At 35.9% G+C, this 24,478-nt stretch overlaps 2 long non-coding RNA genes across 2 annotated transcripts; both read right to left on the minus strand.

Moving 5' to 3' along the window:
* Positions 1-21,320: 21,320 nt before the first annotated feature.
* Positions 21,321-22,737, minus strand: LOC120479798 (uncharacterized). Its single transcript, XR_016155140.1, has 2 exons — positions 22,556-22,737; positions 21,321-22,453 (listed from the first exon to the last, which is right to left on the minus strand). It is a non-coding gene; the product is annotated as an uncharacterized LOC120479798 (long non-coding RNA).
* A 6-nt stretch (positions 22,738-22,743) lies between these two features.
* On the minus strand, positions 22,744-23,896 carry LOC120464466 (uncharacterized). Its single transcript, XR_016155139.1, has 4 exons — positions 23,569-23,896; positions 23,052-23,106; positions 22,898-22,949; positions 22,744-22,787 (listed from the first exon to the last, which is right to left on the minus strand). It is a non-coding gene; the product is annotated as an uncharacterized LOC120464466 (long non-coding RNA).
* Positions 23,897-24,478: the final 582 nt, after the last annotated feature.

Genomic DNA, 24,478 nt, shown 5'->3' on the forward strand with positions numbered 1-24,478 from the left:
TTTGAGTGATTTGAGTTTGATTTTTCGCCAAGAAACTTTGTTGTGAAACTTTAAGTAAAGAACATGGAGTAGTAGAATCCTTGAAACACTGTTGTGTTTCAGTGTAAATGTTGGGAGCTTCTGTATTACTCCAGATGAATATTGTTGGAGTAGGATTGCATGTAATTGAGCAAACTTTAATCATTCTTGCAGATTTTATGCTCAAAACCCCCAAAGTGCGTGCACATAAAGTCAAGTGTATTGGCTATATAAAACAGTATAATGAGTCTGTGCGTCTTAAAGTGACAGAAATATCTATATGGCAGTTTGTCCTTATGGAAAATGTGATCTATGAGTGTCAAGTAACTTTGGAAAACCACTAGCCATAGTGGCAGGTGAGCAAAAAACGTAATGTCAAGCCCTGCTAACAGTGTATATTTCATTTGGTTTCAAAGTTGCTACAGGTATGTGCCAGCGAAATTCTTAATATAAAGCATGTCAGTCCAAACGGTGAATGAACATTTTGGTACATCACATTTGGCACTTTGGTACAGCAGATTCAGATTCTGTATTGGTGAAATTAGTTTGAAAAACATTGAGATTTGTTACATACTGTCATTCATTCACTATTTTTTGACTTTCTTCTGAGGACCACAAACTAAAGAATGTTAAAAAGATATTTTGAATAATATTTCAACTGTTTTGGTTCATAAATTCAATGAGTTTTCAAAGTATCTGTGTTCAAAAGAAGAAAGTCATTCTTGTTTTGGACATGAGGGTGAGTCACTATCATAAGATATTATTTATTTATTTATTTATTTTTGTCATTTTGGTTGAACTATTCCTTTAATATTAGAATGTCCTATTCTGATTTCATACTTTGCCCTGTTTTTTTTTTTTTTTTTTTTTTTTTTTTGGTATTTTACACTTGCTTTTTACACTTTTCAGCTTCTCAAAATAGAGTCATAACAATTTATATGCTAACAGTCAGGGCCTGACATTAACACCCGCCAAATGCTGGTGTTAATGCTGCTGGTGTCAAATGCTGGTGTTGATTTCAGCGGTGGCGTGCAACAAAGTCACTCCTACTAGCCACTTTGGCCATTGCCATGTAATATACATTTTTCAATTGTGGTCTTTTAAAAAGACATCAGACACAATGAACTTTCTAGTGCAATCTAGTGTTGTCAAAAATATAGATTTTTCGCTACATATCATTACTGAAATATCTGAAACTCTTCTGCAGGATACACAATACAAGCTGTGCTTTCTGAGATTTGACACACAAACCGCGTCCCTTAACCAGTGTTGGGAGTAACGCATTACAAAAGTAATACATTACAGTGACATATTACTTTTTGCTGTAACGCAGTAGTGTAAGGCATTACTAATCAATTTTCAGTAATATTTTACTCGTTACATGTTCAGTGAGGCTTGTATTACAGTTCTATTACAGTGTATTGTCTGCTTTTACTTCTTAAAGGCAACAGACTATGTGAAAGTTTTAAAGCAGTCTTTTAGTGCCAGTTCAGAGCGGTCGCGTCTATAACATTGTTTTTTCCTCATAAATGCGAACACGAAAACTAAAATAAAATGAATATTTTAAGTTCTATGAAGACTGGAGAGCCAACCCTTCCTCATCCGATTTGCGCAGTGTAATTAACAGAATTACAAAAAAATATATTTTACCTCCTATTTTTTTGTCACGCATGAATGTGTGTCTTTTCCCTAATATTAAAAATAAAACATAGACTGATATTTGTCTAATGTCTGGAGTCCTTTAAGGAAGTAGCCTATATACGTTTCAATACATGTATTTTCTGAGAATTTTTATTTCAAGTTTTGACTGCAAATGTCATGTCCATAATGCTGGACTTCCCCAATTTTCAATAATTTATCCTCAACTAGTTTTGTGGTGTAGGTCTACGTATTTTATAATGTTAACTTCAAATAATACTAATAGCCTAATTTAAAGATAAGGTTGCATTGGATATGGAGTTGGAAGAGGTGTGTCGCGATTCTGTAGGTTCGTGGATCTGAGTCGTGTGGCGAATCGCGATTTCGGTTTCATATTGCATATCGTTACAGCCCAAAAGTTAAGTTCTACTTAGTTATTTTGGTGAAAGTAACTCAAAAGAAATACATGAGTAATGTAACACATTACAATTCTGAGACAGTAATATTGTAAGGTAATGAATTACTTTTAAATAACAGTAACAAGTAATACCTAATGTATTACAGTTTGGAAGTAACTTGCACAACACTGCCCTTAACTCATTCGTTTCATTTTCATTTGCTCCAGATGAATATTGTTGGAGTAGGATTGCATGTAATTGAGCAAACTTTACTCATTCTTGCAGATTTTGTGCTCAAAACCCCCAAAGTGTGTGCACATAAAGTCAAGTGTATTGGCTATATAAAACAGTATAATGAGTCTGTGCATCTTAAAGTGACAGAAATATCTATTTGGCAGTTTTTCCTTATGGTATAGATGTCAAAATTGTGGCCGGTGAAAATGTGATCTATGAGTGTCTAGTAACTTTGGAAAACCACTAGCCACAGTGGCAGGTGAGCAAAAAACGTAATGTCAAGCCCTGCTAACAGTGTATATTTCATTTGGTTTCAGAGTTTGAATTTTAAGCTGCATCTGTTTGAAACCTCATTTCAATCTACTTTTTGGCATCATTTGCTTTCTGCATCAGCCGTGAGGAAAAAAAAAATGGTTCGGTACACCACATTACCATCACAAACAACACTCTGAGAACATTGCATTGGCAGGAACGCGTTGTGTTGTGCCAATTATGTCCCAACTGCTTTATCTGGTCCAGTTAGCAGCATCTACCTGTGAGTTCCCACCCCGGGTACAGAGGGTGCTGTGTGAAATCGAGTGAGCGCTGGTGGTTGTGGGCCACTGGTGTGGTGAAAAATAACAGCCATAAAAAGATGCAATGCTTCGCCGTCCGCACAACGGCATATAGTCTGTCACTCCTCATAAATGTCAGGGTTGAGATAAGGGAGTGGAGAAAATAAGGGTAAAATGGGAATTTATGAGGGAAAAACAACCACAGCTTCACAGAAGAATCTCTTTAGTTTCTTCATGAGGTAAAAGAGGGAGAGAAGTTTTGGCAGAGGCGCAGAGTGTAAAGTTGCATCCCTGCTGAAAGGAAACTGCCTGTGTACTGTCTACAGCTGTACTGTGAAAAGAGACTCAGTTTGTAATTATGGTTGTGTAATGATCTGTTACCTAAACCAAACTCACCGAGCAGTGGCTGCCTGTCAAAAAACAGATTTCATTCAGACTTCTGGGAGCATAGCAAAAATAGGTATTTAAAAGTTGTTTTTTTTTTGTTTGTTTGTTTTTTTTTTTGTTTTGTTTTTTGTTAGTTTTTTAAGGAAAACTCCGCTGCAAAATTAACCTTAGGTCTAATAACACATTGGTAACTAGTCAACCGTTCTCTGAGATTTGTTTTCATGATAATTGAATGTAAAGACTTGTATCTCTAAAAACTGTTTCGCATATAACACTAGTATATGGGGGTATTTAAGAAAAAGAAATAGCAAGTTAATACCTCAAACAATGAAAGAGTAGACCCTCATTATGTTGCTGTGTTAGTATGGGCCTATTTGGAAATTTGTTAGAGGTATTAAAGGAGTAGTTCACTTAAAAAAAAAAATAAATTAAAAAAAAACTTTTGCTGATAATTTACTCACCCTCATGTCATCCAAGATATCCATGTATTTCTTTCTTCTGTTAAAAATAAATTAAGGTTTTTAATGAAAATATGCAGGATTTTTCTCTATATAATGCACTTTACTGGGAACCAAACGGCCAGGTCCAAAAGGTCCAAAACTGCAAATTGTTCAAAGGGTTTTAAACGACACCAGACGACGAATAAGGGTCTTATCAAGCGAAAAAATGACTTATTTAAAAAACAAAGTTTAAGTTTTATAAGCTCAAATGGTCACCTTGCTCTGTTCTGTGATGCGCGTTCGTGACTCTCCTGTTCAAACTCGTTCATCCAAATGAACAAATCTTTTTCCGAGTCAAATTGTTCATTTCGTTCATTGAATGAACCAAATGACACGAAAAAAAAAAGATTTGTTCATTTTGATAAACGAGTTGGAACAGGAGAGTCACAAACGCGTAACACAGAACAGAGCAAGGTGAGTTGCGACCATTTGAGCTTGTAATACTTAAAGGTTCTCTAAGCGATGCTGGGCCAAAACATTTTTTGTCACATACATCAAATGTCTCCTCACTATCGGCTAGCTGCCTGTACCCTAAACACACTGTAAAAAAACGCAGTCTCTGTAGACACCACAGGCTCCACAAACGGCAACAAAAACAATCATGTCTTACCCGGACCACGAAACCTAACAAACAGTGTTCCAGCCAATCACTGGCAAGAAGTATTTGAGGGTGGGTCTGGGGAGTTAGTGCGCGTGCACATGAAGGGTGTGTGTGTGTGTGAAGGAGAGCAGCGAAGCATCAGAGGGAAGTTTGAAAAATTACCGACACACGACCAAAGAGACGTCGTTCTGAGGAACAAATTAAAAAGAAGAAGGAGTCGGGTAATTAACGTGCGAAGTTCCGAATTTACATCGGTAGCAAAGCTTTTGAACGATGGCGAGAACTCCGGCGGCAGAAGGGCTTCCAGTCCGACATTCAGGTTGCTCTGTTTTTGCTTGACAGGTGGGTAACGTTAAATAGTTTTTTTTCTTCTAAATTGACACTTATGTTCGCCAAACCCACACAAGGATATAATTAGCTAGAACTATGCACTTTCACAATTATTTCAGGAAGCACGGAAGGGAGGGGGAGGAGATGAGATGCGGAGGAGGGAGGGTCTAGCTCCGATTTGTTTGAAAATATTCGAACGTCAACACCCAGGATCGCTTTGAGAACCTTTAACCTTTGTTTTTTAAATGAGCTATTGTTTTGCTTAATAAGACCCGTATTTATCGTCTGGAATTGTTTAAAGTCCTTTGAACAGTTTGCAGTTTGTACTGAAACTGTCTTTTGTACCTTTGAACCGTTTGGTTACCAGTAAAGTGCATGGAGAAAAATCCTGGAATGTTTTCATCAAAAACCTTCATTTCTATGACCTGGACATCTTGGATGACAAGGGGGCGAGTAAATTATCAGCAAAAGTTTTTTTTTTTTTAAAGTGAACTACTCGTTTAAGGATTTCAGGATCCTTCGATGAACGGAAAGTTCATAGAAAGTTCATCAAAATAACATAATTTATTTAAATTTTAACATTATACATTTATTTACAGTCACTTATTATCAACATAATGTATATATATATATATATATATATATATATATATATATATATATATATATGAAGAGTTCAGATGCAAAAGCCTCTAAGTGCCATTTGATATTTTCTTCTAGAACCATTTTTATCAAGCTTGTATATTTAAGTTCAGTGATTTCACTTAAATGCCAATGATAATTACCTATTAATTGTCATTTAAGTGAAATTACTGAACTTAAATATACAAGTTTGACAAAAATCATCATTAAATAAGAACATTTCAAATGGCATTTAGAGGCTTTTGCATCTGAACTCTTCAAATATATATATATATATATATATATATATATATATATATAAACAATAACAATGTCCATGCTGAAAAATAGTATTAATTTCATTTAAAATCAGACCCCGAACATTATATAAGAGGAAAGTAAATAATAGTAACAATAAGACAATACTTTTAGACATAATATCAATTGTCATTTAAACTGCAATAATATTCTTGATAAACCAAGCTCCAAACAAATAACAACAGATCCTTTACACAAAGAGATGTAATACATCTCTGACAAGTCAGTAATGTCCCTTTAATGCACAATACGAAATAAAAAGCAGCCCCTATGGTCTCATAGAAACAACGGCCATCACAAAAATGGAAGTGTGCCCATTGGGACAAGGTGTAGTACTGAGGTGGTTCACAGTGACAGATTGGTAAATTTCCCTTTCCACTTTCTGTGAAGTGATCTATCAATCCTTATGCCATTTGCAGTGCCTTTTGGAATAAACAAATATCCACTTTACAATTGAATCTTAACTTTAGATGGCTTCTCTTTGCAGGGCACTATAGGGCCATTTAAACACACAAATAAATTGTGAACTTCAACACCTGAGAGCTCTCACATGCAAACTGGCATGCAAATAGGTCTTGCACAAACTCAATGTCTTAAAGGGGACATGTCTGATTCGTGACTTTTTTTTACAAGCTTTACGTTTTACAAGCTTTAAGATCTAAAATATAGTAGATAAGCAAGTGTTCTTTTTAACTCTCTCTCCATCTCTCTTTCTCTGTTTTATTCTCTCTCTCTGTGTGTAAATGGGTTACTAAAAAAAGAAAAAAAGATTTGGTTCAATGACTCTGATCTTGATTGTCTGGTTACCAAACCAATCCCTTCTGCTGTCAATCCATGTTTGACTCCTCCTTGCCTAAACTGTCGCTTGAGTGAATGGGAAGACAAGGGTTAACACTGTTCACTGGTTTTTCTATCTGTGTTAGCTGCCTGTCTGTCAGTACCTTTTAGACGAGGATGAGATGGTGGTTAGCGTTTCATCAAAAACAGAAGTTTCTGCAGTTTCGCGCTAACACAAACCATTAGAACTTTTACAACAAAATACAACAATGAATCATGGTAAATCAGTGTTGATTGTTGTTGTCCATTGCATAGAAAATGTTTTCTTGAGTAAAGTCAGAAGTAAAATATGTTCACCCTTGTTTTTTTTTTTTTGAATTTATTTTAACTGTTACTATTAAATGATACTAAACACTTACATAACATATACCGATCTGTTTTAAAGTTAAAAATCTCATGAGCATCCACAAAATGTATTTGATACATCAGGCATACATAACATTTGTGAATTTCTTTGCATTATTTAATAAAATACCAAACCAAATGGCAAATATTTTAAAAACAAAAACTGAAAACTTTATGACACCCCACTTGACACAAAGAAGAAAGGAAGTCTAATAGTATATGAAGACTTCATACAAGTATATAAGTACGTTTTTTCACTTTAATGGCAATAGTCACTCACTGGAAAAACATACCTGTGGCAACATTTTAGCAAAATACGTATAATACACACACTAGGGGCAGTAAAACAGTAATCATTTTTGAATCATTTTCATACGCAATTATGATTACATGGCAGATTATGGAATAATAAAGACTTGTTTTCACATGGCTCCTTGCACAATATTATGTAATGACTTCAAAAAACTTTTTAGCATAATGCATGATTTGTAAAAAAAAAAAAAAAAATACATTTTGGAGTTTGCATCACATAACCAACTCCATACAGTATGTTTGGCTTTTATCGCTTACTAAGCTTGTTCAGTAGCTCAGCTGGTACCGAATTGTACTTGTGAAGCTCGGGTACGAACCTCATGAAAGACAAGTCACTATAAAAGAACTCAAAGAAAAGAGTTAAAAAAAAAACAAGCTAAAAAGCCATGGTTACACTGCGTTATGTCACATTTGCTTTTGTTAACACTATAGGGTAGGTTTAGTGTGGGTGTAAGTTATTTTAAAATGAGATGAAGCACTAAGCTTTTAGCGTCATGTACCGGGCAGTTCAATTCAGAACTGAGACATACAAACTCCAACATAATAAAATGCTGTCATATTCACATTCATCTGTTCTGAAAAAAAAAAAAAAAAAAACTCACTCACTTTCGACTTTTCTCTTCAAAACTGTCACGAAATCTCCCTGACAAAACATATTTTGCATTTGCAAAAATGTTACCACAGGTACGTTTTTCGAATGACCCTGGGCTGAAATTTTCACGCTGAACATTTGTCTTGGTGTGAACCACCCTTTAGGTGTCCAGAAGTGTCCAAATACCTTTTGAGGCCCTTGGATGTTTCTAATTGAAAGTGCATGAAGCACTGAACTGCTCTGCAATATTTGGTGTTTCTTTGTTTAGGCCATGTGTCCACCAAAGCGTTTTTAGCCGATGAAAACGCTAGACGCTCTGCTGAAGACGCCGTGCTTTGGGTGCTTGAGAGCGTTTTGGCAGCGCAGCGTTTTTTTCCGTTGAGACGTTTCATTGCTGTGATACAGAATATCCGCAGCAGTTTGAATGTTGTGACTGTTGGTCGGTGTGGTATTAGTCCCGACCTTCCTCCACTGTGATTGGACGGCTGGGTAAAAAGTGACAGTGATGAGCGCTGTGCGCAGTAAAAAAGTTCGGGCGCTCGGCACTGCGTTTAAAAAACACGGCGCTCCCATTGAAAACAATTGAAAACATATGCCAGCCGCGTGGAAAAACACTTTGGTGGACACACAGCCTTAGAGTACCGTGAGCATGCCTCAATAAACTATCAGGACATGTGAAAGTCAGCCAACTGCCCCCATGACAACCACACTCTGAAACAAAAGTCCTGAGTGAGGATGAGGCATGTGTTTGAGGGGTTTTTCCAAGAAACAGGACCTCCATAGGAGACCCTGAAGGAATGTTTCAATTAGAGAAATTTTGATATCCCCCACTGTGAGGTCCATTGATCATTGCAGTGCATCGGCCCCCCTCAGCCCTCCAAGCAGAGCAATGAGATGATTTTTTTTTTCTTCTTTAATAGGTGACAAAACTCACAGCGTGATGGTTTTACTTTCTGCTCTTTCCTCTCTGTGTCTCTCTGTCTTTGCCTTCTTTTTCTTTCGTACTCTCTTCCCTTTTTTCCCTCCCTCTCTCTGGGAAAAGAAGAGAAATAAAGTAAAGTGAAAGAAGGGGCTTGGTACATGTGTCAGGCAGGCTTTGCAGCCTCTCTCCTTTCATCTCTCTGGTTTGAGGGCTTTGATTATGGAACAGTCTCTCATTATCAAGAGCTGGCTAGCTTTTCAAATCATGTAAGCCAGCATTATGTGTGGAAATGACACTCCAATGGCGACATTAAAAAACCCTCCAATAAAAACGGTGTAGCCTACTTATTACTTTAGACGTATTCATGCATATTGCAGTCTGTTTCCCGAGCTAGCTAGCTAGAACTAATTTCCACTAACTTCGGTTTACTTTGTGAGCTGTAATGTATATTATACATTCATTGGGATCTAAACTAAATTTACTTTCATAATATGCCACTTGCCTTAATTCATTGCCCTTTTCATATATTATGCCGTTATACTCTGGAAAAAGCCACATTTCCAGGCTATAACTCTATAAATCAGTGCAATTTGCTTTCTCTTTTTTGTTCTTTTCGTCAAGGCTACTGCCTTTATCTCCCTACAGACTTCATAACAATATGATTCGTGCAACCCAGTCTAGCACTCAGTCCCACTGTGATGTGACCTCCACAATGCAATATAGTTAACTTTGTAGATCAAATTACATATCCTTCTGACATAAATATGTATTTATTTCTCGGCTGCAGTGGGAGAAAGGAAATTATTAATTTGCATTTTTGCTATTGATTTCAGAAGAAGAATCCTGGCAGCATATCAGCTCCTGCCAAACTGTCCAAACTAAGAGTGTTTTGGTGGGGTAGAAGAACAGAGGCAGTGGGTGTGGTGAAAGGCTGTAGAGATGAGTTTAAAAACATTGTTAAATAATAAGTGGGAAATAGAGGGTCCATGGGAATATTTTGCTATGGATCACGGGGAATGGAAAGGGGGTTTGGGTTAGGTAAGAGGTGGGCTATTGGTCTGATGCATGATGCTGTTACTGCTGCTATGGGCATATGGGACTGAGGAAACTTAATTGGAAACTCTATTTTCCCTTTTTAGCATTTATTACTTTTATTAAATTATATATATATATATATATATATATATAATATCTTTCTAGGGTCTGATACCACATTCACTGTTTGGTCTGTTAAATATTTGAAAAAAATCTTTTCCTCTGACTTTTTTTTCTTCCTACAACAAAATAGTGACCATAAACATTGTAATCCTATTGCTTATTGGCCTTGAGATGCTTACAAACACATCAATAAAGTAATTATGTATGTACATACAAATGTGTTTTATTTCAATTCTAAACTATTACAGAAAGTTTTAATGAACAAATACACCATTAAAAGTTTGGGTTTGTAAGATTTAAAATTTTAAAGAGGTTTTATTGGGGAGGTGATGTCACAGTGGATAAGACACATGCCTTTGGTGTGAGTGACCCGGGTTCGAATCCACTATGAAACACCAATGTGTCCCTGAGCAAGACACTTAACCCCTAGTTTCTCCAGAGGTGTGCGACCTCTGACATACAATTGGAAGTCGCTTTGGATAAAAGCGTCAGCTAAATGAATAAATATAAATGTAAATGTAAAGAAATGAATACCTATAGTCTGCACAGACACATTAATTATGCCTTGTAATACACATTATAATGCATTGTATGATCGCATGAAAAATTTTAATACATTATACGTTATAATACATTATAATATGTTACAGCTGTATATTACAATGCATTAACTGACATGACAAACAACCAATTTCAGATCTAACAATGTCTCTACAAATATTTGAATTTTAGGTTTTAACTTTGGTTACAATTATTTATGAAAATATATAATGTACATCATTAATATTATAATTCAGAATTGTTTGACACTGAAGACTGGATTAATAAAGGCTTCTGTAAACCTGGCTATCACATGCATGCATTATGTTTTAGAGTATAGAGTAGAGTATACTAAAATAGAAAACAGTTATTTTATTTTGTAACAATATTTCGAAATATAACTGTTTTTACTATATTTTGATCAAATAAAAGAGGCATTGGTGACCATGGGAGGGGACTTTTAGAAACATTAATAATAATAATAATGAAACAAGCAATGTTTTTCTTAAATATTAATGTGAATGTATTTTTACTGTTTTTACTCGGATATATCAGTTCCTCCTTCCACTATTTATCTTCGGGTTTCATTATGTTCTTCAACCAGATCTATTGTATTACAGTGATACTCTAAAACTTTGAGATGCCAGTTCTCATGTTCATAGGCTTTGATTCTAGACATATGCTGGCAGTCACAAAAGTGCTGATTAACAGATGGTTTCACAGTGACAGGGGAGCACTCTAATGCGTCCTGTCAAGAAATGAATTAATAACAGCATACAGATAACAGATAGACACTTTTTTCACGAAAGTAGGGCTAAAAATAACATCAAGTTATTTGTTTCTGAAGAAAGACTGCGGTTCATTATGATTTAATGAGCACGAGAACTTTGTTCCATTAAGTTTAAAGTGAAAAATCATCTCATTAGGTCAATTAGGATACCAAACGTCCCAAGTAAAACATAAATCATTATCTGCTATGCATCAGAAAAATTAATGCAGAGAACTGAAAGAAAGAAAAAAAAAAAAAAAGACACCCTCAGTGTCTCAGTGCCACAGTCCTTCCTACTTGTGATAATAATTTAGCTAAAAAATCCCCTTTTTTTTTTTTTTTTTTGTTGGTGCCAATGGCCCTGTGGTTAGCGTGCAGACATATGGCCGACTGAGCTTACGGCCCGAGTTCGATTCCCACCTCGAGGTCCTCTGCTGATCTCGTTCCCCTCTCTCTACCTCATGCTGTCCTGTCAAAATAAACAAAAAGGCCAAAAAAAAAATTCCTTATTTTTTTTGTCTTAAAGTTGCATAAATTAGCAATTATTATGGAGAAAATTAAATGTAGTGCCAGGCTCAGCAAATAACTTTAAACCCATCATTATTTTAGACACCGCCAAAAACATTGTCGCTCAATGACGATATGGTGTATAAGTAATATCATGTAGCTCAGCAGTAAACATAAGGTGGTGCGTCATCTTAGCAGGTATAAGCAGAAAGGTCATATGGAAAGTTTCAGATAAACTATTTAAGAGTAGAGCGGCTTCTCGGGTTCATCATGTGCCACATACATTATGCATAAGAAAAACAGATGTGCTGCCTTGTTTGCATAATTTACCCTACATGCACCTTGAGCTGGGATAACCAAACACCACTTGGGTGTTGGATACACACACAACACACACGGGTCATTGGGATCTCAACTTTTACAGTAGAGCCCTCTCTGACTAGTTTCTGACTCACACATACAAACCTACATCAGGTGAACTCTGATGTCATGAAGTGTCAGTTGGGAACTCCAACAGAAAACCCCCTTAAACCATGTAAATAAGCCTCCCACTTCTGCTGTTAGTTAAGGGGGTCCTTGCACAGTATGGGAGACAACCAATGACAAGTATAAGAGATGCAATCTGTTCAGCTCTGAGATGTTACTTACATTTTTCCCAACTGGCAATTATCACAAAATCAGTTCACCAGAAACGTTCTGCACTGTTACACTGATCATGGACCAACTCCTTAGACAAATCAAAGCCTTATCTGCTCCAAAATGAATCCCAGATTAATCTCAAGAGAAAACCCACTGACAGACAATAAGAGATGGTAAGGATTCCATTATAACCACAGTAATGGCCAACATCTGCTCTAGATAAACTTTACTCTGCCTTTAGGATTCAATTATCCAACAGTTAGTTACGGTCTTCAAATTTGATTCTTTTCACATGTTCCAAAAAGACTGGGTATTAGATAGTATGGGCATTAGTGGTGATTATTTTTCTCTTTTGTTTGACTCGTTCTAACTCTGAAATGAGACTTGGTGTGTCCGAAATCACGCACTACTCACTACATAGTGGACTATATATTGAGCTCGCCATTTTGAAGTGCTGTCCGAATGTATAGTGATGATTATTATACCCTATATAGTCCACTCAATGTATCCTAGAATGCATTTTGAAAAGTAGTGTACAACCGATTGTCACTAACCCAAGCCCCTAATGTATATACATCAACGGCACAGAGAGACGATCGAGCGGTGTCCGAAAGTGGTGTATCTACTATGCTGGTGAGCTCACTATAGTGTTCTAATGCAGTAGGGAGTAGAGTTCTAACATGGATGTCAGAAACAAATAAATCACCCCAGCCATGTGAACTATTTTTGGTGAAATTTTGCAAGATAAGTTTTTTTTCTTTTTCTTTTTTTTTTTCTTTTCTTTTTTACATATTACACTGTAAGAGCCATAACTTTACAAAATGACGTTACTTGGTACTATGAAAAAAACGTAAGTATATTTTTTACAAAAATATGCTCAACCAAACGGTTGATTTGACACATAACGGTTAATTGTCACCCCCTTTTTGAGAATGGACATTACAATGCACTATTAGAACTTGGTTGTAATTCAAGTATGCTTTGGAATAAAGACCTAAGTTTAGTCTTGTTTTAAAGAAAACACTCAGCAGATTATAACTGAAGTAAAATCACTTCAAAAAATAAAAGTATGAAAAAGTTATGGAAGTTTTAAATTTACATCAAAGGGGTGATGAACTGAGAAATAAAATTTTCCTTGAGCTTTTGACATCTAAGTGGTCATCATATTATAAGAATATCCTGTAAGTTTCAGAACTGAAAATGTCCTTGTTAGTCCAATAAAAGCTTTTATTGACAACAGACTAAGCAAACGGCTCGTTTGTGGGGAACTATGACGTCAAAGAGGATAAAACACCACCCTTGCAGAAGAAGGTCAACGCCTAATCATGAGTTAATGTATGACTAACGGATAACTAAACCATTCATTAATGATTACTGCAACAGCAACTAATAAAGAGTCTATCTGATAAAATATTAATTACTTAACAACATATATTATTAAATAATAGTGTAAATGAATGTGTTAATTCAACCCGGTCTCATCCCAAGACGTCATATAACTGACGTTTTGTGACGTCTTTTGACCATACGTCAATATTCGCCTTTTTAGGGCCCCCTTAAACGTCGGTAGATGAGGTTATGGGATCCTAACTCTACCCCATACCTAAACCTAACCCTAAACCTAACCCGTCACCTAACTGACGTTAAAGGTAAAGCGTCAGTTGTATGACGGCCCGGGATCGCCATCTACCGAGGTTTAAGGGGGCCCTAAAAAGGCGGATATTGACGTATGGTCAAAATACGCCCCAAGACGTCAGTTATATGACTTTTTGGGATGAGACTGTGTTAGTTAATTACCACAATGGGTCAAAGACATACATTTCAACTTCTAGTTGTCTGCTTTAATCATTAGTTAATGATTTGCAGAGATATTATTATTTAATGTCTCAAGGCACATGAGGCACAAGTAATATGTTACATACTGTACCCACTAGAGTTTGAGGTTTGTGGGGCAGTTACACAGTGAACGTAAAGTCAAATGTCAGAGAATGTGTTTAAAGGATGGGTAAGTTGGCCTGCACACAAAAATCACTGCATTAGAATCTGAATTGACAGCTGTTACATCGTATATAAACCAGACACATCCGTTGCATCCCTCCCCAACTGTCTATACTGGACATGACAGGCCATTGCAAATCGATCTGTCCTTCGTACCAGAAGTACCACAAACACTTAGAGTATGCAATAAATAGAATGGTGTACAGGTTTACTGTTGGGGATTTGTTGTTGTATCGTGCCGCATACAGTGTAGACAGTCTCACTGATTATAATTGGTTCTATTGTCTTTTGTTGTGTCACGCCTCGCAGCTTGCATCTAATGTAAAAACAGTATTACTAAATAGCAGTGCCTGGCTGCATGTTCTCAGTGTCCCACTTTTGAGACATCAAAATTCAACCAGACATAATCCGGTGCCAAGAACAAGAGGATACTGGATGCGTCATACAGTGGAATCCCAGTTGTAGACGGCTTGATATTTAAATCCAAGGCTTAGAGTGGATGTCAAAACCAAGATGACATATTACTTAATAATGAGTTAATAATCATGTGTCTCAACAAGTAAAGTCATATCATAATGAATTTTTTGCAAATAATTAGCTAATGATTAATTAAAGCAGACAACTCGAAAGTTAAAATGCATGACTTTGAACCCATTATTAACATAATTTACACTCTAATTAGATAATACTATATGTTCGTATTGACACATTTCATTAATTACAATTCATATATTACTTAATCTGATAATCATAGAGTCTTTATTAGTTGCTGATGCTGCAATCATAAATGAATGGCTTAGTTCTTCATGAGTCATTCGTTAACTCATGATTATCTGCGCATTAGTTAAGCTTGAATTAATGCTTATTAGTGCACCCATATTGTAAAGTGTTACCATAAAATTTATATCAGAGATTAGGTTCAGTGATTGTTTCATGGTTTAGAGGGGGGAATAGCATGTGGTGTTGTCAGTGCAGTTTAATGCAAACCATATGCCACAAACGTTGATGGCTTGTTGGGGGCAAACATGCAGGACGAATGAGGTTTCTGTTCTCTACAGAGACAGAGAGCTTGCATCTCTACTAAAGCAACATACACGGGGTGCAATGTGGCCACAGAATAACAAAAAGGGAAATGAAGAGAATTCACAAAATATTAGCATGACAAAGAAGAGGATTAAAATAAAGAAGAGGGTGTTCAACAGGGTGTTCAATGTAGAAAACTCATAAAAGGAAGAGGAGATTGTTGCATGGAGAAAACATACTCGGTTACATATGAAGAGTTCAGATGCAAAAGCAAAAGCCTCTAAGTGCCATTTGAAATTTTCTTCTAGAATGATCATTTTTATCAAGCTTGTATATTTAAGTTCAGTGATTTCACTTAAATGGCAATGATAATTACCTATTAATTGTTATTTAAGTGAAATTACTGAACTTATATACAAGTTTGATAAAAATCATCATTAAAGAAAAAAATTCAAATGGCATTTAGAGGCTTTTGCATCTGAACTCTTCATATGTAACCTTGGTTCTCTCTAGAAGAGGGAACAGATATTGCGTAAGTTGCTTATGCTATGGGTAAAGTAATCTTTTCACAAGATATTGAAGCCAAAAAACTGTCCTTAAAGTCCCTGCAAAGGCAATTCTACAAAAAAGTTCTAAACACATTATAAATGTTACATATGTATTGCTAAAACATATTACAAAGACTGTGAACTGTGTGGAGTTTGACTGTTAAACAATTTTTCACCATTGTAATTTTATGGATTGTTTGGGCGGGGCTAAAACAGGGCTCGATGACGCACTGGAGCCCATGAGCTCCTGGACATGCCCCTATTTGATGTCCGATCTCTCCCCTAACACACAATAATACTCCCCGAGCACATTCGCATTCACCGCTCAATCGCGAGTGACTATCAGCACAATTAGTTACTACAGCTGAGCCTACAGTTTTCTAGCTAGCTATGCCTTCGACACAGAAATGCATAGGCTACTACCTGGATGCGATCATGCAAAAATACAAAACAGGGGTGCGTTTCCCGAAAGCATCGTTTGCCAACTATGGTCGCAAGTTCCGTCGTTATCAGCATAGTTCAACGAGTCGGTGTTTCCCAAAACCATCGTTCCAACGAACAATCGGAAACAGCATCGCAAAGTTGGGTGGTTTGAATGACAGTGGTTAGAAGCATCGTTTCTATATTTCGTGACATTTGGAAGTAATAAATCCTTATCTTGAGCAAAATAAGCAAGCTGACATTCAGTTTAACCGGTGTCTTTTATTCAGCATACATACAAATGTAATTTACGTCTTTTAGTTTTTCAAAAGATTTGAAGTAACGTGCTTGAAGAGTGCGCATGTGCGAACGTGCTCTACAATGTAAGAACGAGCCAAATATTGAGTCTGGTGATAAAGCAAAACAACTGAGAACAATTAGAAATAGTCCTCAGATGACATGTCTGTAATTTATATAAAACAAATCTAGCGTTAATTGGATCTCAAACAGTTTCATTAAAAGTAGTTATTACTCCACCATGTGCGAAACCAACGTGGTTGAACGATACTTTACGACAGTGGGTTTCGGGAAACAGTCGTGACTAGCTAGTTGATTTTTCCAACGATGGATCGTACTATGGTAGTGAAACAGTGAACTACGTCGTTGTACGGGAAACGTACCCCAGATCGGTATCTTCATTTAAATTCCCTAAAAACGATCACATCAAGAAGAGATTTTTAGAGAGCCAACCTTGATGAAGAGCTGAGTATCACCGCCAACACCCGCCTCTGTAGTGATCATTTTACACTGGATAGTTTTATAAACTTTCCTCAGGGGGGCGGACAATGGTCAGAATTGCTGTGTAGAAATTGTTGATTAAAATCCTCTCTACTTTTAAAGCTTAATGTCCACAGACTACTAGAAGTCAACCAAAAGTTAACTAATGTGAATTTAATTTAATGCAAACAATTGGCAAAAACTATTGGTCCTTCAAAGACTTATAGCTCAGCATCACCGTCCTTATGTCAGAATTCTTGAGAAACTGCCCCTGTTCTTGTGACCATGATCTTTTAAAGTGTAAAGGTGAGTGAGCCAATAAGAAGTTTTACTCTCTAAGGGACATTGTGTTCTAGAAGGTTTTTTTTTTTTTTTTTTTTTTCATATGAAATTGGATTGGGTGCTAAGAGAAGAACTTTTAAGATACTTATAATGCTAAAACATACCAGAATTAACCAAATATAATGTACATGAACATTAGGAATATCGTGAGCTTAGAATTATAAGGTTCTATCTCCACTTTTGGTCGAAATTGAGTTTTTGATATAATCTGATCCATTAGGTGTTTATTAATGCCTGTGTGGTGTTATTTTTGTAAAAAAAAGATTAATAGATAAAGCTATAATAGAAAATTTTACTACATTACAGTTTTGCCAGGTGGGATGTAAAAACTTTGATGCTCAATATCTCAGAACTACCCTAAACGGAGATAGAACCTTATAATTCTAAGCTCACGATATATATGTACATGTACACAGGAAATTAAAATTGCAGCACATAGATAGAAAAAAATGCTATACATGTTATCTGAGTAAACTTCATTATGTATGAGGGGACATTTACATAACACTTTCACCATCATCATCACCTTGTAAGCTATAAATCACCCTCTCATCACCTTGTAAGCTATAAATACACACATTTGTGAAAACGGTGACGTTGTGTGCATGCATATAAAGTGCATATAAAGTGTTCACTCTATATTGAATAATTTTATCCGAAACATAAGAGGTTCTATTTGTGTGTTTCAAAGTGACTGAATCGAGAGTAAAACTATAAGAGTCAGACAGGCCAATTTAGTTTAAAGGGAATTTTAATCACTTATACGGCCGAGCAAATGACTCGTCCAGCGTTCATTTGACCCAGCCTTAACTATCAGCTCTTCATTGAATGTAAATATCCAGTGAAAACACTATTTATAAGCAAGGCAACTAAGATCAGCAGTTAAAGACAATAAACATAAACAAAGAATAATTATTTTTAAAACACAAACACGACTTTATTGATTATTCCAACACATAAAACGAACATCTGACACAAACACACACACACATTCATACAAAGAAGTTGCACAAAGAAAGAGAGTGAGGAAGAGTGAAATGATGAAATCCCAAGTTTCTATATGCACTTATAAGACATGATCTGAACTAACCATCAATCATTAATTTAACCCTTCTGCCATTTGTTAGGCGGGGTTATTCAATTTTAAATCAAAGCACTCGTTCATTCAAGAGCCTGAATTATACTTGCTTGTCATTACGTTGCTTATTTCACTTTCCAGTGTAAAAGGGTGTTTCCCGGGTCCGTTGATTGGCTGGCGGTGTCCTCGTGTCTGGATAGATGTATTGGGCAGCCAATCACATGGTGTGAGGTTGGAAGCGGGCTTTGCAGTTGAATCACTCTCAATGGGAAATTGAGAGGAGAGTAGTTAGATGTCTTGAATTAAGCTGTTTAACCCATGTTCTTTTGATCTTGATTTGGGTTCTTTCATCTGCTCGTCTACATGGTTACTCATCTGTCTGGTTTCTCCCTCATGGCTACTCCATGACTGCTCACTGTATCTTCTAATGCATTCTGGAATCTTCTCATGCTTTGTTCGTGTCCCAAGATTTTAAACTCAAATGGTTGTCCAGCCTCCTTGGATGAGTTCCAATTAGGTACTGTCTTTATCTGAGAAGTGCCGTTTTCTTCACCTCTCATTGTAAATTATGCCTTATCTGTGATCTCTTTTACACTCCAGCTCCAGAAGAGTGTGCAGAGCTTACAGTTTAGACATGATTCATATATATATATATAGTACTGATAAGAAATAAGACACACTTTCATTCAAATATCCAAATAATTTGTTTTTGGGATCAATCAACCTCTGCCGTTATCTTGGGTCCTGAGCAGTGCCATCTCTGAACCAATCTCTCTCTTCCAAACGATCAAATATATACTGTACACGTTCTTCCTTCTGGGCTCATCTCTTTGAAGCTTGCATGACTATAAATTTCTGGTAACACTTTACAATACGTGTGCACTAATAAGCATTAATTCATGCTTAACTAATGCACAGATAATACTGAATTAATGTGTAACTAATGATTATTTAAGCTATTCATTAATGATTACCACATTAGGAACTAATTAAGAGTCTGTAAGGTTAATATATTAGTTCATACATGAATTGTTATTTATTAAATATGTAATTGTGGATTAATTCCATAATAACTCATTTTTTTAACTAATAGCATTAATTAATATGTTAATTACCAGAATGAGCCAAAGCCTTGTATTTCAACTTCCAGGTAATATGATAGGTATACTAATATGCATTAATACATGATTAATTACTTCATTGTTAGTGCAAATTAATGTGCAAATTACTACAATTACTAAATGACTAGTTAATAATGATGTGCCTCATCAAGTAAAGTCATAGCATAATGATACCTTTGCAAATCATTAGCTAATGATTAATTAAAGCAGACAACTGGAAGTTGAAGTGCATAGCTTTGACTAATTGTGGTAATTAACACATTAATTTACACTATTAGTTAAGAAAATATGTTATTAAGGAATTAATACACAATGACACATTGAATTAATAGCAATTCATGTATTACTTAATCTATTAATCATATTGACTCTTTATTAGTTGCTGATGCAGTAATCATCAATTAATGGTTTAGTTCTTCATTAGTTATACATTAACTCATGATTATCTGTGCATTAGTTAAGGATGAATTAATGCACATTAGTGCACCCGTATTGTAAAGTGTTACCAAATTTCTTTAGCTGGTTGGTTTTGCATCTGTTTGTTACTTGCAGTTTTGGGATAGTTTGCTTGTTGGGTGAGGGGTAATGTGGATTATTTTTTTTAAATATAACAAATAATTGTGTCTGATCTGTCTCAGTCACTACATTAAATTATAGACTGCTGGACGTAGGGAACGTTACCTTCCAAAACAGAGGAGGCGAAAAAGGAGGTTTTAGACATGGGGATGGTTTTAGACATGAAAGAAAGCAAGAAAGAAAGCTTCTTTCCAGCACACATATACCCACACAAACATTCTTCTAGTCTATCTTGGTTGCCTAGTTACAATAAAACTAAGTTGATTTCACAACACTTTCCCATGAGTGAGTCCACCACAATGACATTTTGGTGGGGCATAAGCTGTTCATCGCTATCATGAGACTAGCACATTGTATACACACTCTTACATACACACAGATGCACACTCCCTTCACACATCTGTCTCTTGAAGTTGACTAGCACCCACGCAAACAAACACTCCCACAAACTCACACAGATACACACACCCATAACATCCACACTCCCTCAACCAATGTACACTGTTGCCCTGAATAATTTAACAGCCCCAGCCATGCAGGGATATTTCACAACAATTTACACCTGCACACATAGACACACACATTCACATTCAGATACAAGTTCAGTGAGGGCTGAGCTACACTTACCTGGAATCATTTGTTAAAGACTAGTAAATTACTTGGCTATAAACAACTCAACTGGCAAGGATACATACATATACATGTGCATAAGTGTGCGTGCTTGTGTGTTTTTTGCTGTGGCTCAGTTTCACTGCATGAAAAGTGGGATTTTCGTCCCCGTAAACTGCCGGAAATCTCCCTAATTTTCGGCAGTTAACGACAATTTACAGACTGTGAACGTCGCGTTCCACTGTGCCACATATTGACGGAAACGAACCATGACGTATGCATGCAGCGCTCGCGGAGGTGCGAATGGCCCTAATTAGCATATGAATAGCAGCACTGCGCGCGCCTTGCCAGAGAATGGCTTGAATTTCCTCACTCAGTATTGGTTGAAATTCACTACATTTAAACAAGAAAATCACTCGTGATTGGTTGGCAGATCTGTTACTATTGGTCAGCCGACATAAAATTATAATAATAATAATCATATATATATTCATATTCATATGATATGCTATTATGTTGTTTATTCATGTCATTGTTATCCTATGGACTAAATTATTATTACCATCAAGGACATGAATTTATTGAGGAAAGGAACATTTGCCACATACTGTTTATTCAAAGAAATAGCTTTATTAGAACAAACACAAAACTATGTACACAGCATAGGAGAACATCTTTCAAAGCACAGAAAACATGTCCTCCACCCTCTGGAAACATGGGACAACATACATACATACAGCACTACAGTTATACAAATAAATCAATAATATATTGCATCTCTATTCAAAAATAAATTGCCCTGAATGGCATCAGAATTGGGCACCAGATATATCAAACACAATGTACAGTGGAGCCAGAATTATGAACGAATAATAAGGATGTAATTTAAAGGTATGGTTCACTTTGAAATAAATTTTTGATATGTTTTATCTTATCTCAAGGGCATCCAAGATGCAGGTGGTTTTGTTTCCACAGTATTTTCAATTTTGATATTTTTAGGTCAAACTGTTGTTGTCTGTCAGTCATATAATGCAGGTCTATGGTCACCACCTCAAAGAGCATGCACAAAGAAGACCAAATTAAACATGATTTAATGACTCATAAATTAAGTACACAATGATTGACTAAGACACGAAATGAGCGTTTTGGGAAAGAAAACAAACAGTATTTATATTGTATAAATGTGTGTGTGTGTGTGTGTGTGTGTGTGTGTGTATATATATATATATATATTTAGATATACACAAAATGCAATACATCTTAATATGTTTAGATCTTCACAGTAAAACTTCCGAAATCTGTGTAAACAATGAGTGACGTACCAGTGCAAGATCGCTTCTGGCGGTTTCCACCGCATGCGCAGATCATATATATATATATATACACACACACACACACTGTTCATTTTCTCACACAAACCGCTCGTCTCGTATCTTAAGCCATCAAGGTGTACTTACAGTTATGATTCATTAAATCATGTTTAATTTGTACTTCTCTGTGCATGCTCTTTTAAGAGATCCCCATAGACTTCCATTATATGACTGACTGATGCCCTTGACGTAAGCCAAAACATTTCAAAAAATAATTTCAAAGTGAACTATCCCTTTAAAACTCTTAATTCAAGTCCTGTAGGCTTGGCTCATCAGGGCGAAGTGAATTTAAGTCTTTGCGACGCGTGCTTGAGGTTCACCTTGATGTACATACACCTCAGTGGCTGTGGAACCGAATTTCATGACCCCTTCTGCAAAGTTGAAAAAGACAAATGATTTAGATGTATGCAAAGGCAATCTGCCCCAAGTCCCCACATTTGTAAGCAAAAATATGTTTCTTCTGCATCCACTACCTGGTTTCCTTCAGGCGATGGCGGATGTCGACCAGTAGTTTCAGGACCTTTTTCTGGAACACTGAAATAAACGAACACATTTGGTGATGTTTACAATGCTCTAATTAGAATAACAAAGTTTGCTAGCTCACAAGAGAGAAGGTGTCTATTAAAAGTGTCTTCTCCACTGCCAATAGATCAACACTTACCACCAAGTTTCAGTCACTGCATCTCCCAGTCTCAGTCACTGCATCTATACCACAAAAAAATGTGTTTTAAAAGTTATTATCAAATGATGAAACTGAACAGATTTATAAGATATTTAAAAACTTGGTCAAACATTTATAACTGAATATAACATGCCATGTTCCAGTTCTCTTTGGCGTTTTCACCACTGTCTCACGCTCAAAGTCATCTATAAACACAGACGTTAATCCAAATTAGTTTAGTTTTACTTTTTATTTGACTGGGGTCTGTTCAAAAGAAAAGAGGATGAGATCACAACACGTAACGTTACCTTATTTAGGTGTTTTTTCTCCCATCAGCGAAGGACACCTCACTCCTAACAGCCCCTGAGAGACAAAACAAATCACAAACATCTGAAGATTTCACTCATCACACAAAGTGATGCAATTTTACAAACAAGGATAGCCTACACTAGAGCATACAAGCACATTACGCGCTTTGTTTTAGGACCCTGGCACTTATTATTTTTTCATAATTTCTGACGATATTCACAGTAAATGAGTTAGTTTGATTACTATCAAAGAATGGTAGCTAACTTGCAGCCAGATAACAACGTGCAACCCAACGTACAGTTTAGTGTCCCAAATTTGTTCAAATTGAAATGAAACAAAAAAAGAATTAAGAGCAGCAAGCTAACGCAAAACAAAAAACTGTTCCGTTAGGTTAACACCCTTGGACATTCGCGGCAGTAATCACAGCCGATTTGTGAAGTTTAAGACAAAAACGCTAAACTACCAAAAACTATAAGTAGACATGGACATAGAATTCACTAAGCTGGACGAACTTACCTTCAATTTAGAGGAAAAGATGGGTTCCCCAGCGATCATGACGGCGAAGCAGGCTGAATATCTGTGTAGTTACTTTCTGCTTAAAAAAACACGCCACATGCCTGGCACGTTGCCTCAGCCAATCAGAGTGGCTGACGTTACAGGTTGGATTATGACGATATGCTGCCTCAGCCAATCAGAGTTACGTTCACTGGTTTTTGACTCAGGTTGAAAGGCTGTCGTCGGCTGTCCTTTGACTTTTCTGCTGCTGTTAGTTCATTTTAAATTAGGAATAAGGTGGATATACCTAAATAGGCTACCATGAAATGTAAAAATACATATATGCATAAATAAATAACTTTATTAGGTTACTTAAATTAAATAAACCAGTCAAAAAAATTTTAAAAAACAAAAACAAAAAACATCTGTTTATAACTGTGAATTAACATCAAAGATGTTATCATATATTTTGAAAACTGCTTCCGTAAATGTTATGATGAATCTTATAATTTTATTAGGAAAATTTCATATTTATAAGAGTAAAATGAATAATTCTAAACCTTGTTTGAAGTTTTTTTTTTTTTTTTGGTCTAATTTTTAGTTTTCAGTATATTCTGTCTCTCAAATGTATCGATAAAAATGTAGTGATACAATTGTATTTGCTAAAGAATATTGAAGCTAATTGAAGCTAATTTTCTTTCTTTAAATAGTACAAATTACTGGTTTCTAACTTTCTCTTAAATCATAATATTATACACAATAGAGATAGTCCCTTTCCTGTTTTTATTTCATTTGTTCAATTCTGTCCTATTTTCATTTGTTTCTTATTTATTGTGAAATTATTATTTGTTGATTGTTATCTTTTTGGATGTCCTGTTATTGTTGTAATTGTTGTGCATTATGTGCAATGTTAAAAAAACAAAAAACAAAA

This window comes from Pimephales promelas, chromosome 1 (assembly GCF_988280905.1).
Source record: "Pimephales promelas chromosome 1, fPimPro1.hap1.1, whole genome shotgun sequence".
Lineage (NCBI taxonomy): Eukaryota > Metazoa > Chordata > Actinopteri > Cypriniformes > Leuciscidae > Pimephales > Pimephales promelas.